Source organism: Erythrolamprus reginae, chromosome Z (genome assembly GCF_031021105.1).
Source record: "Erythrolamprus reginae isolate rEryReg1 chromosome Z, rEryReg1.hap1, whole genome shotgun sequence".
NCBI lineage: Eukaryota > Metazoa > Chordata > Lepidosauria > Squamata > Dipsadidae > Erythrolamprus > Erythrolamprus reginae.
Window position 1 is genome coordinate 144,131,511 of NC_091963.1, and position 16,441 is coordinate 144,147,951.

The following is a 16,441-nucleotide window of genomic DNA, read 5'->3' on the forward strand; positions in this document are numbered from 1 at the left end:
AACCTATCCATATCTGCACTTAAATCCCATTTTCATCTTTTGGTGTCTCTTCACTTTTTCATTGTAAAATCAAATATACATTCCCTTCATTGTACTTGTCAGATAGAATGTCCAACAAAAACGGTCTCTGGTTTTTCAAATCAATATGCTATTTGATCATTTTTTCCAGCCATTTATGTATTTTTGTCCATTTTAAAAAACTTTTTGACATGTTCACCACATAGCTCCTTACAATGTTAAACTATAGTCCCTGCTGAGGGGCGGCATATAAATCTAATTCAAAATAATAATAATAATAATAATAATAATAATAATAATAATAATAATAATAATAATACATTAGATTTGTATGCCGCCCCTCTCCGAAGACTTCAGTTGTTTAGGTTTCTTTAAATGAGGTAGGATAGTATCCCCTGGAAAATGTCTGGAAAATGGACAAAATGTTGCAAAAATATAGATGGAAATATTTAATTGGAATGAAGGAAGTTTTACGTAAATGTTCAATCAGCTTGAGCAGAAAGAGAAGGCAAAACCCTCACTTTCCCTTGACTCCCAACAAATGGTAACCAAGGGAATCCTGCCTGCCTCAACCAACATAGAGGCGGCACATGGACATTCGTTTCAATAGCCACATTTAGGAGACAAATGATTCTTAACTTAGTCCAATGATTCCCCTGGGAGTATGATCGCTGAATGTAGTTGGACTTGCAGCCAAATCAACCTGGCAATGATGATGTGAAAAATTATATTAACCCTTTTGGATATCTTGGGCTAGAGGTTCCCCAGCAGTTTCTACCAATAAGAATGACCATCTGGGTTGGTGTAAGAGCAACTCTTACCTAACCATCTGGATGCACTTTGTCTCTACAATCATGGTAGAGAATATTTTTCTATAATTTAAGTGATAGAATTGCGTGATGTCCATCCAGAAAACTTTGAGCATTAGGATTAAAATTCCATTTGAATTATTTCAGACTCCAAAATGTTTTTTTCTAACTCACATTTCATATTATATACACACATCTCTCTTTCAGAAATCACCTTCAACACTGTCATCCGTCCTATAAAGGAGCTGCTTTCTTAAACCTCCTTTAAAACACATGGTGGCAATCTTGACTCAACATGAGTCTTGCTATGATACCATCTGTATTACATATGCTCAGTGAATCACATCCTGTGGTTGGTCTTCCTTTTGCCACCAAATTTGCATATTAGAAGCCAACCTATTTGTGAAAGGAGAGAGCTGTTCAGTCTAGGTCTCTTTTAGACCAAAGCAGGCAGGGAAGCTCTGAAGGTGAGCTTTGAAACCATTCTATTTATTCTTCCATTGTGATAGAACACAATACTATCTTACTATACATTAACTACAAACCACGAACCATTACAAACCAACCAACTGCTGACCACAAACGAATCACTGACCACTGACTTCTGACCACACTTTCCTCCCTCCCTCCTTCCCTCTCTCCTCCCTCCCTCCCTTCTTTCTTTCTTTCTTTTTTTCTTAAAATCTGTTTTACCCATGAAATTATCCTCATTCTTGAAGTTTTTTAAGAGAATGTAGCTTGTTGGTTGAGCTTCCCAGAAACTTAAATTGCTTCCAGTTTTTTAGCTGATGTTGACCTTCATTCTTATCAATCTCTTCCCAAGAACTTAGAATATGGTAATGTGCCAACGTGGTTCATATGTGCATCCAAATTGTGCAGTCTTTTGCCATAGATGGATGGAAATTTTGTCAATGTGCAGATTTTCTATGTGCCATCAAAGATTTTTCACTTGGACAAATGTCCTGAGAAACATTGGGAGCAGCAAAGACAAGCTACGCCTTTAAAGTTTGATTTTCTGACCTTGATATATTATTATTAATTTATTTTAATTCTCACCACTATTGGTTGGCTCAGAATTCCAACCTTCCTAGTTTGGTAAAATGAGGACTTGGATTGCATATGCCAGTGATAGCGAACCTATGGCACGAGGGCCACAGCTGGCACGTGGAGCCATATCTGCCGGCACGCCAGCTGTTGCCGTAGCTCAGCTCCAGCACTCATGTCACACTGGCCATCTGATTTTTGGCTCATACAGAGGCTCTGGGAGACCATTTTCAGCTTCCAGAAGGCCTCCAGAGGGATGTGGGATGGCAGATTTGCCCTCCTCAGGCTCCAAGGAAGCCTTTGGAGCCTGGGGAGGGTGAAAAACCAGCCTACCAGGCCCACCAGAAGTTGGGAAATGGGCTGTTTATGCCCTCCAGAGGGCCTCTGGCAGGGCAGGAGAGGCAATTTTTACCCTCCCCAGCATTGAATTATGGGTATGGGCAGTGAAGGGCTACCAATTTTTTTACTACCACACTGTGGCCGTGGCTTATGCAGGACACTCTGCATTTTCTTTCAACATCTTTCATTGCAAATTGGGTGCTCTGGGGTGAAGTTCCATTTTTGCTACCCCACTGCATTCCCCCCTGCCAGGGAGCAGCCCATCCCTGGATGTGGGCACTTGCACAGGTGCGATAGTATGCGTGCACATGCTTTTGGTACCCGAGGGAAAAAAGGTTCACCATCACTGTTATATGCTGACTCTATGAATCACTTAGAGAGGGCTGTAAAGCACTGTGAAGTGGTATACAAGCCTGGATGCTATTGCTATTATTTGATGGATTGGCAGCTAGAGAGAAATGGTTTAGTGGAAAAGATCAGGATCAGATTGAAAAGGAAAATGGGAAAGCCCTCCTTTTTTTCAGCATCAGAATTCTTGGGGCAGTCTTCTTTTGTTTTTGTTTTATCTCTTTTGCCTACTGCCTTGAAAGGTAATCTGGATAATTCTATTTTATTGTAAGGCTATCCTATGTATTAATAGAATCTTACAACTCTAAATGTACATTTCTGTTCTATGCTGCAACGTCCTTCCAATCAATGACTACTCCAGCTTCAACAGCTTTAACACAAGAGCACGCAACAGATTCAAACTTAATACGAACTGCGCCAAACTTGACTGTAAAAAATATGATTTCAACAATCGAGTTATCGAAGCGTGGAACTCATTACCGGACTCAATTGTGTCAACCCCTAACTCCCAACACTTCTCCCTTAGACTCTCCATGATTGACCTCTCCAGGTTCCTAAGAGCCAGTAAGGGGCGTAAATAAGTGCACTGGAGTGCCTTTCATCCCCTGTCCAATTGTCTTTCCTTTCTCTCACCTATCTTATATATTCTCTTCCTTTCATATAGCCTCTCCTCTAAGTTCACTTTCACCCTCTTTTATATTATCACATGTCTATTTTTCTTCCTATGTATTTGTGTATTGGACAAATGAATAAATAAAGAAATAAACACTAGGGAGGGTCCCTTCAACTCATCTATCTCTTTACATCCACTTTATAACATAAGGTGGCAATCTTGAGTCAATGTGAGTATTATCAGATGACACTCAATACTTTCTGCAGCAAATACTTTTGAACCTTATGTTGTGGTTTGTCTTCCTTTTACCATCAAATTTAGATGCTGTAAGTAAACAAGAAGAGTTGTATAAGCTCTCACAGCCACATTGGCAGGAAATCTCTGAAGGTGACCACTCCAGCCTTGAAGTCCTCCAAACAAGTGATAATAACCCATTCCTTATCTGGAAAAATGTGGCTGTGGCCTCTGTTCATCATCTTCATGTCCTCACTTTCAAGTACGTATTTATTCTTAGATGATAAGTTTTGACTGGCGGTATCTTGAGCTCCTTAGGTTCCTTGAACTCTGATAGAATAGGATCCCCTGGAAGATATTTGGGACATTGATATTAAATAATCTGCAAGGAATTTCAAGAACAAGAATGAATGTAATTAGTTGTAATAGAGGTTGTATTTGTGTTGAGTATGCTTGGCGGTGGACATAATGAAAAAGAATATATAAGCTGGGAAGGAATTGGATGAGGTTAGCTCTCATCATTAGCATTGATATGTGCAGACACCAAGAAAGTAGGTCCAAGAAGCACCAAAGTTGTTTCTGAAAAGTAGAAGAAGGGTCTACTTGTCCATCTCTCTGACTCAACTCATGCCTCTCCATTATTTTCTTTCCAGGAAGAAGCACAGGACAGTTGGTGAAGCAAACATCTGGCATTCTGACTGTTGTTGAAGGACAACCTGTCTTTCTCAACTGTTCCTATGAAGCATCATCCAGTAACTTTAATTCCCCATTCTGGTACATTCAGCATGCTGGTCAGCCTCTAGGGATCTTGCTGAATATAGCTGACAACAAAGCCCAAGGTTTCCAGGCAACTCACCATCCAAATGGTAATAAAGGGACTTTCAACATGGAGAAAAAGTCCATCCAGTTGAAAGACTCTGCTGTCTACTTCTGTGCCTTCAGAGAGACACAGTGAGAGGAAGCAGAGGGGAGCCAAATCAAAAACAAGAGAAAAAATATGAAGAACTATCTGTTCCTATGAAGTACAATTTAGTGGCCAATTTTGCAAACACTGGTATGTTCAGACCAAGGTCAGTCTCTGAAGCTCTGATTGAGATAGTATAAAGATGATGTCTAATGCTACTCACCATGAAGAAAAGAAATTCAGACCTAATTAAGAAGAGCCCCGGTGGCTCTGTGGTTAGGATGCAGTATCAGAGACTACTTCTGTAGATTGCCAGCCGTTCAGCAGTTCGATTCTCATCAGTTCAATGTTTCTTTATTATTTTCTGTTATGCTCCCCCAAGAAACATAGAAACATAGAAGACTGACGGCAGAAAAAGACCTCATGGCCCATCTAGTCTGCCCTTATACTATTTCCTGTATTTTATCTTACAATGGATATATGTTTATCCCAGGCCTGTTTAAATTCAGTTATTGTGGATTTACCAACCACGTCTGCTGGAAGTTTGTTCCAAGGATCTACTACTCTTTCAGTGAAATAATATTTCCTCATGTTGCTTTTGATCTTTCCACCAACTAACTTCAGATTGTGTCCCCTTGTTCTGGTGTTCACTTTCCTATTGAAAACACTTCCCTCCTGAACCTTATTTAACCCTTTAACATATTTAAATGTTTCAATCATGTCCCCCCTTTTCCTTCTGTCCTCCAGACTATACAGATTGAGTTCATGAAGTCTTTCCTGATACGTTTTATGCTTAAGACCTTCCACCATTCTTGTAGCCCGTCTTTGGACCTGTTCAATTTTGTCAATATCTTTTTGTAGGTGAGGTCTCCCGAACTGAACACAGTATTCCAAATGTGGTCTCACCAGCGCTCTATATAAGGGGAAGGAGGAAGTAAATATTTCATGTCTCCCCTAACTCTCTGATCTGGACCCTAATGGAATTGTAGTATTAATATTTATTATTTTACTTACTATAAGCTGCAAGTAAACTATTGGCTGAGGAAGGTTGCTCTACCCACATACCTACAGGGGGTGGACAAAAAAATGGAAACACCTTGAAAAATCATCAAAATATCTTTTAATATGGTGTTGGTCCACCTTTTGCAGCAAATACAGCCTCAGTTCTCCAAGGTATTGATTCATACAAATTGCGAATTGTTTCCAAAGGAATTTTAGCCCATTCTTCAGTTAAAGGACCCTCCAGTTCTTTTAGAGATGATGGTGGTGGAAATCGACTTCTTACTTGAATCTCTAAAATTGACCATAAATGCTCAATAATGTTGAGGTCTGTTGATTATGGTGGCCAGATGAGATGCTGAACTTCATTAGAATTTTCCTCGAGCCATTCTTTAACAATTTTTGCTCTATGGTGCATTATCATCTTGCACCCCCTCTGGAAACAGTTCTTGAACCATAGGATGAATTTGGTCAGCCAAAAGTCCTAAATAGTGATGGCTATTAATTCTTCCATAAAGGGAATCATTGGCCCAGTGGATTCCCAAGAAATAGCACCCCAGATCATCACTGAACCCCCACCATGTTTGACGGTTGGGAGAAGGCAGTTTGAATGAAATGATTCTTTTGGCTGTCTCCAAATGTAAGCATGGCCAGAGATTGGAAAAAGGGTAAACGATGATTTGTCAGTGAAAATTTGACACATTTTGCAACTGCTCAAGGGACCATTTCTGGTGATTTCTACACCACTCTAAAAGCTTTGAAACATTTGTTTTTGAGAGCAGAGGTTTTCTAATTGCAGCTCTTCCATGTAATCCAGATTTGTGAAGCTCCCTTTGAACAGTTTTTGTGGAAACTGGATTCTGTACTGGGCCAAGGAAGTACTGTTGCCAATTAAACTGGAAGTGCTATAATCAGCATATTTTTCCCCGTCTTTTTTGTTCCTCATGTTCTGGAGTATGGTCTCCCCATGACAGTATTCCTCTTATTCCTCATTTAATATGAGCCAAAAGTGTACAGCAGCTGCCAAAAAAGCCAATACAGTTCTAGGCTGCATCAATAGAGAATCAAGATCACATGAACTATTAATACCACTTTATTATCCCTTGGTAAGGCCACACTTGGAATACTCTATTCAGTTTTGGTTGCTATGATGCAAAAAGGATTTTGAGACTCTAAAAAGAGTGGAGAGAGGAGAAAAAAAGATAGTTAGGGGATTAGAGGCTAAAACAAATGAAGAGCCATTGCAGGAATGGGTATGTCTAGTTTAATGAAAAGAAGGACCAGGCGAGACATGATAGCAGTGTTCCAATATCTCAGGGGTTGCCACAAAGAAGAGGGAGTCAATCTATTCTCTAAAGCACCTGAGGGTAAAACAAGAAGCAATGCATGGAAGCTGGCTAAGGAGAGAAGCAATGTAGAACTAAGGAGAAATTTCCTGACAGTCAGAACAATTAATCAGTGGAACAACTTGCCTCCAGAAGTTGTGAATGCCCCAACCTTGGAAATTTTGCAGAAGATGTTGGATAACTATCTGTCTGAAGTAGTGTAGGGTTTCCTGCCTAAGCAGAAGATTGGACTAGAACAATTAATCCATGGAATAGGTTGCCTCCAGAAGCTGTGAATGCTCCACCAATGGAAGTTTGTAAAATGATGTTGGATAACCATTCATCTGAAATAGTGCAGGGTTTCCTGCCTGAGGAGGGGGTTGGACTAGAAAACCTCCAAGATCCCTTCCAACGGTGTTATTTTTATTATTTATCATTAGTTATGCAAGGAGGGCTTTCATCTTACTTAGATGGCAAGAGTTGTAGAAGAACTTCGAATAAAGGAAATCATTTTTCCTTTCCCCCAGGTCTGACTCTAAAATTACTAATTCCAACTCACATTTCATATCATGTAGATACGCTCCCTCTCTCTCACTCTCATAACTCCAATTCCCAATCTCTTTCATCTAACCAATGGTGTTGAAAATCACCTTCAACATTTGAATCCTTCCTTCAACTAAGCTGCTTCCTTACATCTGCTTTAAAACACAGGGTGGCAATCTTGAGTCAACGTGAGTCTTACTAGCTGACACACACAAGTTATCTTCTGTAGCATGTGGGCTCTATGAACTATATTCTGTGGTTCCTCTTCCTTTTGCCACCAGGTTTGAAATGGCAACAGCCAAGTTATTTGTGAAAGGAACATGGTGCAGAGCCTCTCATAGCAAAAGGAAGCTCTGAAACTGACTACACCAGATTGGAACCACTCCAAAGAATTTTTTTTTTGGGTGGTGGTGGTCATCTTCCATTATTCTTCTTGAAAAATGTGGCTGAGGACTCTTCTCATCATCATCACCATTTCACTTTTAAGTGAGTATTTATACACAATATTAGACTACAGTTTTTGACTGGGCATACAACTCCTATTGTTTGATTCCTTGAAATCAGGTAAAATAGAATCCCCTAGAAGATTTCTGGAAAATTGCCATAAGGTATCTGCAAGGAATTTCAAGAAGAAAAGCAGAAATATTTAGCTGAGATGATTAGTTGTTTATGGTGTGTTTGTGTGAAGTGTGTCTCATTGTGGGCATGATGGAAAGAACACAAAAGCAGTAAAGTAATTTTTCCAGATTAGATCTCAAAACCAGCATGGATGACATGCAGATATGAAGAAAATAAGTCCAAGCAGCAACAGGGCTATTTCTGAAAAATGAATGTTCTATTCACTTCAACTAATGTCATGTCTTCTCCATCTTCTGTCCAGGAGGAAGCACAGGACAGTCGGTGGAGCAAACATCCGGCATTGTGACTGTTTTGGAAGGGCAAAATATCTATCTCAGTTGTTCCTATGAAGCAGCATATAAGAGCAATTTTTATACATACTGGTACATTCAGCACCCTGGTCAGCCTCTGAAGCTCTTGTTGGCAGAATATGAAAAGCATGGCCCAGGATTCCATGCTTCTCACATAGAAGAAGATAAAAGTGGGACATACCATTTAGAGAAAAAGACCAGTCAGCTGGAGGACTCTGCTGTCTACTTCTGTGCTTTGAGAGACACAGAGAGAGGAAGCAGAAGGGGAGCCAATCAAAAACAGGAGAAAAGAATTAAGGGTAGAGACTAGAGAAATTTGCATTTGTGGCACTTGCACTTCCAAAACCTTCTCAAGAATCAAAATAGCTCCAGATCTCCTTCTTCATCACACCAGCAGGGCCAGAGAAATAGTGTTTTTTTGTACGTGTGACAGTTGAACTGAAACTACTATAATCCTCACCTCTTTTCTATCTTGTTGTTTTTCTGATGTTCTACAATTCTGTTTTTTCATGACACTATATTTGTGGCGTTTTTGAGTCTCTTACGGGGTTCATTTCTGCTTGTTAATTGAGCTTTCCAAAAATTTGACAATCTAGAGTTGGTCTTCATTTTTCCATGTCTGCATGTTGCATGATAGAAAGAATACAGCATGCAAAACCCCAAGCGCCCTCTGAAAGCTTTCCGGGTCCATCAGCTTGCATTTCATATCATGTAGATTATCTCTCTCTCTCCCTCCCCCCTCTCTCAAATTCCCTGCCTCTTTCATTTCCTCTCTCATTCTCTCTCTTTCTTATCTAGTTATAATCCCAATTCCCAATCTCTTTCATCTCACCAACATTGCTGACAATCACCTTCAACATTTGAATCCTTCCTCCAACTAAGCTGCTTCCTTACATCTGCTTTAAAACACAGGGTGGCAATCTTGAGCCAACGTGAGTCTTACTAGCTGACACACACATATTATCTTCTGTAGCACAGGGACTCTGTGAACTATATTCTGTAGTTCCTCTTCCTTTTGCCACCAGGTTTGAAATGGCAACAGCCCAGTTATTTGTGACTGGAAAGTGCTGCAGAACGTCTCATAGCAAAAGGAAGCTCTGAAACTGACTACACCAGATTTGAAGTCCTCCAAAGAATATTTTTTGCAGGGTCGTCTTCCATTATTCCTCTTGAAAAATGTGGCTGAGCTCTCTTCTCATCGTCATCACCATTTTACTTTTAAGTGAGTATTTATACACAAGGTTAGACTACAGTTTTTGCCTGGGCATACCTATTGTTTGGTTCTTGAAATGAACCTGTTGTTTGGTTCTTGAAATGAAGTAAATAGAATCCTGTAGAAGATTTCTGGGAAATTCGCTGTAAGATATCTGCAAGGAATTTCAAGAAGAAAAACAGAAATATTTAACAGAAAGGATTAGTGTTTGTGGTGTGTGTGTGTGTGTGTATGTGTGTTAAGTGAATCTCATTGTGGGCATGATAGAAAGAATACAAATCCAGTAAAGTAATTTTCCCAGATTAGATCTCAAAACCAGCATGGATGACATGCAGAAATTAAGAAAATAAGTCCAAGCAGCAGCAGAGGTATTTCTGAAAAGTGAATGAAAGTTCTATTCACTACCCATCCAACCAATGTCATGTCTTCTCCATTATTGCCTGTCCAGGAGGAAGCACAGGACAGTCGGTGGAGCAAACATCCGGCATTGTGACTGTTTTTGAAGGACAAGATATCTATCTCAGTTGTTCCTATGAAGCAGCGTATAAGGGCAGTTTTATCCCATACTGGTACATTCAGCACCCTGGTCAGCCTCTGAAGCTCTTGTTGTGGATATTTAAAAATGACAGTCCAGGATTCCATGCTTCTCACGATAGAGGAGATAAAAATGGTACATACCACTTGAAGAAAAAGACCAGTCAGCTGGAGGACTCTGCTGTCTACTTCTGTGCTTTCAAAGACACAGTGAGAGGAAGCAGAAGGGGAGCCAATCAAAAACAGGAGAAAAGGGTTAAGAGATGGCATTTAGAATTTCTAAATGCCATCAAGGATTGTTCACTTAATCAATCTTACTAGCGAATGCCGGAACTACCACTTACTGGCTATGACATAATTTTTTCACTTAAGTTTCCAGTTCTTGTATTATTATTATTGAACTATTATTCTTTGATGTGTTAGCTGTTAGATACTGATTGCTGAGATGAAAAATTTAGATTAAGAAGGAATATGAGAATTTCCAACTTTTTTTTACCAGAAGAATATTGAGGCCTTCTCCCTCTGTGTCTTTGCCCCAAATAGCATCTGAGAAATAAATCAGATTCCAGTCCAGTTCTTTCATCCAAGGTTTGATTTATTAGCAGAGCTATGATTGTCACTCCTTTGCCATTCCAATACTAACATCCTTCCAGTACTCTGTCCAGGTTAAGGTTCATCCTCTCACACCCACAAGTTTATCACAATGTCCAGTCCGACCACATTGATTCCACCAACTTCCTCTTTACTTCAGTTGATGCAGAATAAAAGATGACCTTGGACTCTAAGAAAGGAATATGTTGTGGCTAGTAACTTTCCCTCTCGTGCAACTACCCCTCCCAGTTCCCCTAATACTATTCTACTATGGCAGGCCACAGTCTACAACTCCACGTGATGGCTTCAGCCTGACACCCTGTTTTTTCTCTCCCTATATCTACCAGGCATGCAAGGAGGTACAGACAAGAAGTACAACCAGAAAAACTAATTCTAGATTATTATAGGGCTAGATTAACCAAACATTGCAGCACTAAATGAACATTTTTTTCCCCAATGCCTTCAGAGGCCAAAAAACTCGGGAGGGGCCCTTCCAAGGACCTTCAACACTCACATTCACCCTTCAAACCAGTTATCCTCTGATGTTTCATCCCCTGGAGTTCCTCAGTAAACCAAGGAGATCTCCAGGTTTTACTGCCACTGAGAGGTCGCAAAGGCGCAATTCTCATTCTCTGTCTCTTTCATTCCCTCTCTCATTCTCTCTTTCTTATCTAGTTATATTCCCAATTCCCAATCTCTTTCATCTCACCAACATTGCTGAAAATCACCTTCAACATTTGAATCCTTCCTCTGACTAAGCTGCTTCCTTACATCTGCTTTAAAACAGAGGGTGGCAATCTTGAGCCAACGTGAGTCTTTCTAGCTGACACACACATATTATCTTCTGTAGCACAGGGACTCTGTGAACTATATTCTGTGGTTCCTCTTCCTTTTGCCACCAGGTTTGAAATGGCAACAGCCAAGTTATTTGTGACTGGAAAGTGCTGCAGAGCCTCTCATAGCAAAAGGAAGCTCTGAAACTGAGGACACGAGATTTGAAGTCCTCCAAAGAATATTTTTTGCGGGGTCGTCTTCCTCTTGAAAAATGTTGCTGAGCTCTCTTTTCATCGTCATCACCATTTCACTTTTAAGTGAGTATTTATACACAAGGTTAGACTACAATTTTTGCCTGAGTATACAACTCCTGTTGTTTGGTTCTTGAAATGAAGTAAATAGATTCCTGTAGAAGATTTCAGGGAAATTCGCCGTAAGGTATCTGCAAGGAATTTCAAGAAGAAAAACAGAAATATTTAACTGAAAGGATTAGTGTTTGTGGTGTGTGTGTGTGTGTGTGTGTGTGTGCGTGTGTTAAGTGAGTCTCATTGTGGGCATGATAGAAAGAATACAAAACCAGTAAAGTAGTTTTTCCAGATTAGATCTCAAAACCAGCATGGATGACATGCAGACATTAAGAAAATAAATCCAAGCAGCAGCAGAGGTGTTTCTGAAAAGTGAATGAAAGTTCTATTCACTACCCTTCCAACCAATGTCATGTCTTCTCCATTATTGTCTGTCCAGGAGGAAGCACAGGACAGTCGGTGGAGCAAACATCCGGCACTGTGACTGTTTTTGAAGGACAAGATATCTATCTCAGTTGTTCCTATGAAGCACAGTATAAGGACAATTCTTACCCATTTTGGTACATTCAGCACCCTGGTCAGCCTCTGAAGCTCTTATTGTCGGAATATGAAAATCATGGCCCAGGATTCGATGCTTCTCACGAAAAAGGAGATAAAAATGGGACATACCATTTAGAGAAAAAGACCAGTCAGCTGGAGGACTCTGCTGTCTACTTTTGTGCTTTCAAAGACACAGTGAGAGGAAGCAGAAGGGGAGCCAATCAAAAACAGAAGTAAAGAATTAAGAGTAGAGACAAGGGAAATTTGCATTTGTGGCACTTCCACTTCCAAAATCTTCTCAGGAATCAAAATAGCTCCAGATCTCCTTGTTCCTCACACCAGGAGGGCCAGAGAAATACTGTTTTTGTCTCTGTGTTAGTTGAACTGAAACTACTACAATCCTCACCTCTTTTCTATCTTGTTCTCTTTCTGATGTTCTATATTTCTGTTTTCCCATGACACTATTCTTGTGACATTTTTGAGTCTCTTACAGGGTTCGTTTCTGCTTGTTAATTGAGCTTTCCGAAAATTTTGACAATCTAGAGTTGGTCTTCATTTTCCCAAGAATACAGACTGCTGTAATGTAGTATGGTCTATGTTTGAATTCATGTAATATGGTGCCATTGACAGATAGAAATTTTGTCAATGTGTAGAATTTCTAAATGCCATCAAGGATTGTTCACTAAATCAATCTTACTAGCGAATGCCTGAACTACCACTTACTGGCTATGACATAATTTTTCCATTTCAGTTTCCAGTTCTTATATTATTATTATTGAATTATTATTCTTTGATGTGTTAGCTGCTAGATACTGATTGCTGAGATGAAAAAGAATATGAGAATTTCCACTTTTTTTTACCAGAAGAATTTTGAGACATTCTCCCCTTTGTCAGTGCCCCAAATAGCATCTGAGAAATAAATCAAATTTCAGTCCAGTTCTCTCACAAAAGGTTCAATTTATCAGCCCAGCCATGATTGTCACACCATTGCCATTCCGATGCTAACATCCTTCCGGTAACTCACCCAGGTTAAGGTTCATCTCACATTCTCACACCCACAAGTTCACCACAAGGACCAGACCGACTGCAAGGATTCCATTTACTTCCTCTTTACTTCAGTTGATGCAGAATAAAAGATGACCTTGGACTTGTGCGCTGAAATTTGATGAAAACGTTCACACAAGATGTTTGGACAAAGATAACAGAAATGTTTATTAGCTCTGCGTATACCAAAAATGATTTGCAAAGCGGGTACACTTCATAAGAAAGGACAGTGTACAGAAGCTAAAGAGCAGGTTATATACTATTATAAGGCCTCCCAATCCTGTAAGTGTTTGTCAACTCGCCCCTGGTTAAGGAGGGAGTGAGTCACCATAAATAGGGCAGCTAGGGGTGATTCCACTGATGCATTCAGGGCGACACAATACGCACATCTTGTCACCCGGAGTGCCAATTTGTAAATCTTAACATAAGTGCTTACAAGTGTTCGGTCAGATTCCAATTTACTTTTCCTCTAACCCTTCTCTAGTCATGTGTTCTGGTTTCATCCCCTGGAGTTCCTCAATAAACCAAGGAGATCTCCAGGTTTTACTGCCACAGAGAGGTTGCAAAGGCACAATTCAGTCTTGAGACCCCACCATTGCCATATTCCAGGCCACAACAGAGGACTCTGCTGAACTGTGTACAAGCGAACCTGGCAAAACCCCAAGCGCCCTCTGAAAGCCTTCCAGGTCCATCAACTTGCATTTCATATCATGTAGATTCTCTCTCTCTCCCTCTCTCTCTCCTCTCTCAAATTCTCTGCCTCTTTCATTCCCTCTCTCATTCTCTCTCTTTCTTATCTAGTTATAATCCCAATTCCCAATCTCTTTCATCTCACCAACATTGCTGAAAATCACCTTCAACATTTGAATCCTTCCTTCAACTAAGCTACTGCCTTACATCTGCTTTAAAACACAGGGTGGCAATCTTGAGCCAACGTGAGTTTTAGTAGCTGATGCACACATATTATCTTCTGTAGCACAGGGACTCTGTGAACTATATTCTGTGGTTCTTCTTCCTTTCTCCACCAGGTTTGAAATGGCAACAGCCAAGTTATTTGTGACTGGAAAGTGCTGCAGAGCCTCTCATAGCAAAAGGAAGCTCTGAAACTGAGGACACCAGATTTGAAGTCCTCCAAAGAATATTTTTGCGGGGTCGTCTTCCATCATTACTCTCGAAAAATGTGGCTGAGCTCTCTTCTCATCATCATCACAATTTCACTTTTAAGTGAGTATTTATACATAAGGTTAGACTACAATTTTTGCCTGAGCATACAACTCCTGTTGTTTGGTTCTTGAAATGAAGTAACTAGAATCCTGTAGAAGATTTATGGGAAATTCACCGTAAAGTATCTGCAAAGAATTTCAAGAAGAAAAACAGAAATATTTAATTGAAAGGATTTGTGTGTGTGTGTGTGTGTGTGTGTGTGTATGTGTACGTGTGTTAAGTGAGTCTCATTGTGGGCATGATAGAAAGAATACAAATCCAGTAAAATAGTTTTTCCAGATTAGATCTCAAAACCAGCATGGATGACATGCAGACATTAAGAAAATAACCCCAAGCAGCAGCAGAGGTGTTTCTGAAAAATGAATGAAAGTTCTATTCACTACACTTCCAACCCATGTCATGTCTTCTCCATTATTGTCTGTCCAGGAGGAAGCACAGGACAGTCGGTGGAGCAAACATCCGGCATTGTGACTGTTTTTGAAGGACAAGATATCTATCTCAGTTGTTCCTATGAAGCACAGTATAAGGGCAGTTTTTACACATACTGGTACATTCAGCACCCTGGTCAGCCTCTGGAGGTCTTGTTGTGGATATTTAAAAATGACAGCCCAGGATTCCATGCTTCTCACGATAGAGGAGATAAAAATGGTACATACCACTTGAAGAAAAAGACCAGTCAGCTGGAGGACTCTGCTGTCTACTTCTGTGCTTTGAGAGACACAGTGAGAGGAAGCAGAAGGGGAGCCAATCAAAAACAGAAGTAAAGAATTAAGAGTAGAGACAAGGGAAATTTGCATTTGTGGCACTTGCACTTCCAAAATCTTCTCAAGGTTCAAAATAGCTCCAGATCTCCTTGTTCCTCACAACAGCAGGGCCAGAGAAATAGTGTTTTTTGTATGTGTGCCAGTTGAACTGAAACTACTACAATCCTCATCTCTTTTCTATCTTGTTCTCTTTCTGATGTTCTACATTCTGTTTTTCCATGACACTATTCTTGTGTCATTTTTGAGTCTCTTATGAGGTTTGTTTCTGCTTGTTAATTGAGCTTTCTGAAAACTTTGACAATCTAGAGTTGGTCTTCATTTTCCCAAGAACCCAGACTGCTGTAATGTAGTGTGGTCTATGTTTGAATTCATAGTGGTGCCATTGACAGATAAAATTTTTGTCAATGTGTAGAATTTCTGAATGCCATCAAGGTTTGTTCACTAAATCAATCTTACTAGCGAATGCCTGAACTACCACTTACTGGCTATGACATAATTAGTTTCCAGTTCTTGTACTATTATTATTGAATTATTATTCAATAGCTTTTAGATACTGATTGCTGAGATGAAAAAGTTGAATAATTGATAATTGATGTGTTAGCTGTTAGATATTCTTTGCTAAGATGAAAAATTTAGATTTAGAAGGAATATGAGAATTTCCAATTTTTTTTACCAGAAGAATTTTGAGGCATTCTCCCTCTATGTCAGTGCCCCAAATAGCATCTGAGAAATAAATCAGATTCCAGTCCAGTTCTCTCATCCAAGGTTCGATTTATTAGCAGAGCCATGATTGTCACTAATGTTGGGCGAACCCAACAAAGTTCGGGTTCTGCGAACTCACCTGAAACTTTGCTGTGAAGTTCAGGTGAGTTCATTGAACCCGAACCTGAACAGCACTGCTGTGGCATCCTTTTCTGTAAAAATAAACAAGGAGGTGGGGAATTCCCTACCTCCTTTTGCTTCCTTCTATTTTTGACGAAAAGGATGCCGCAACGGCGCTGCAAGTAAAGGGCGGTGGGGAATCCCATGATGGGATTCTGGGGGCGGGGCTTTGATGTCACGGAAACTCGTTTCTCCTCATTTCAGCCAGCCAGGAAGGAGTCCCCGTGACATCTAAGCCCCACCCCCGGAATCCCATAGTGGGATTTCCCACCTCCTTTTGCTTGCAGCATCACCAGCAAAAGGAGGTGGGGAATCCCACAATGGGATTTTCCATTCTCCTCCTGGGCGGTGGCACTTCGCGGTGTTTGAGCGAACGCTGAACGCTGGACCCGAACTTTTTTAAACTTTGCAAAGTTTGGCACGAACCCGAACTTTGCAAATTCGGTTCACCGAACACTAATTGTT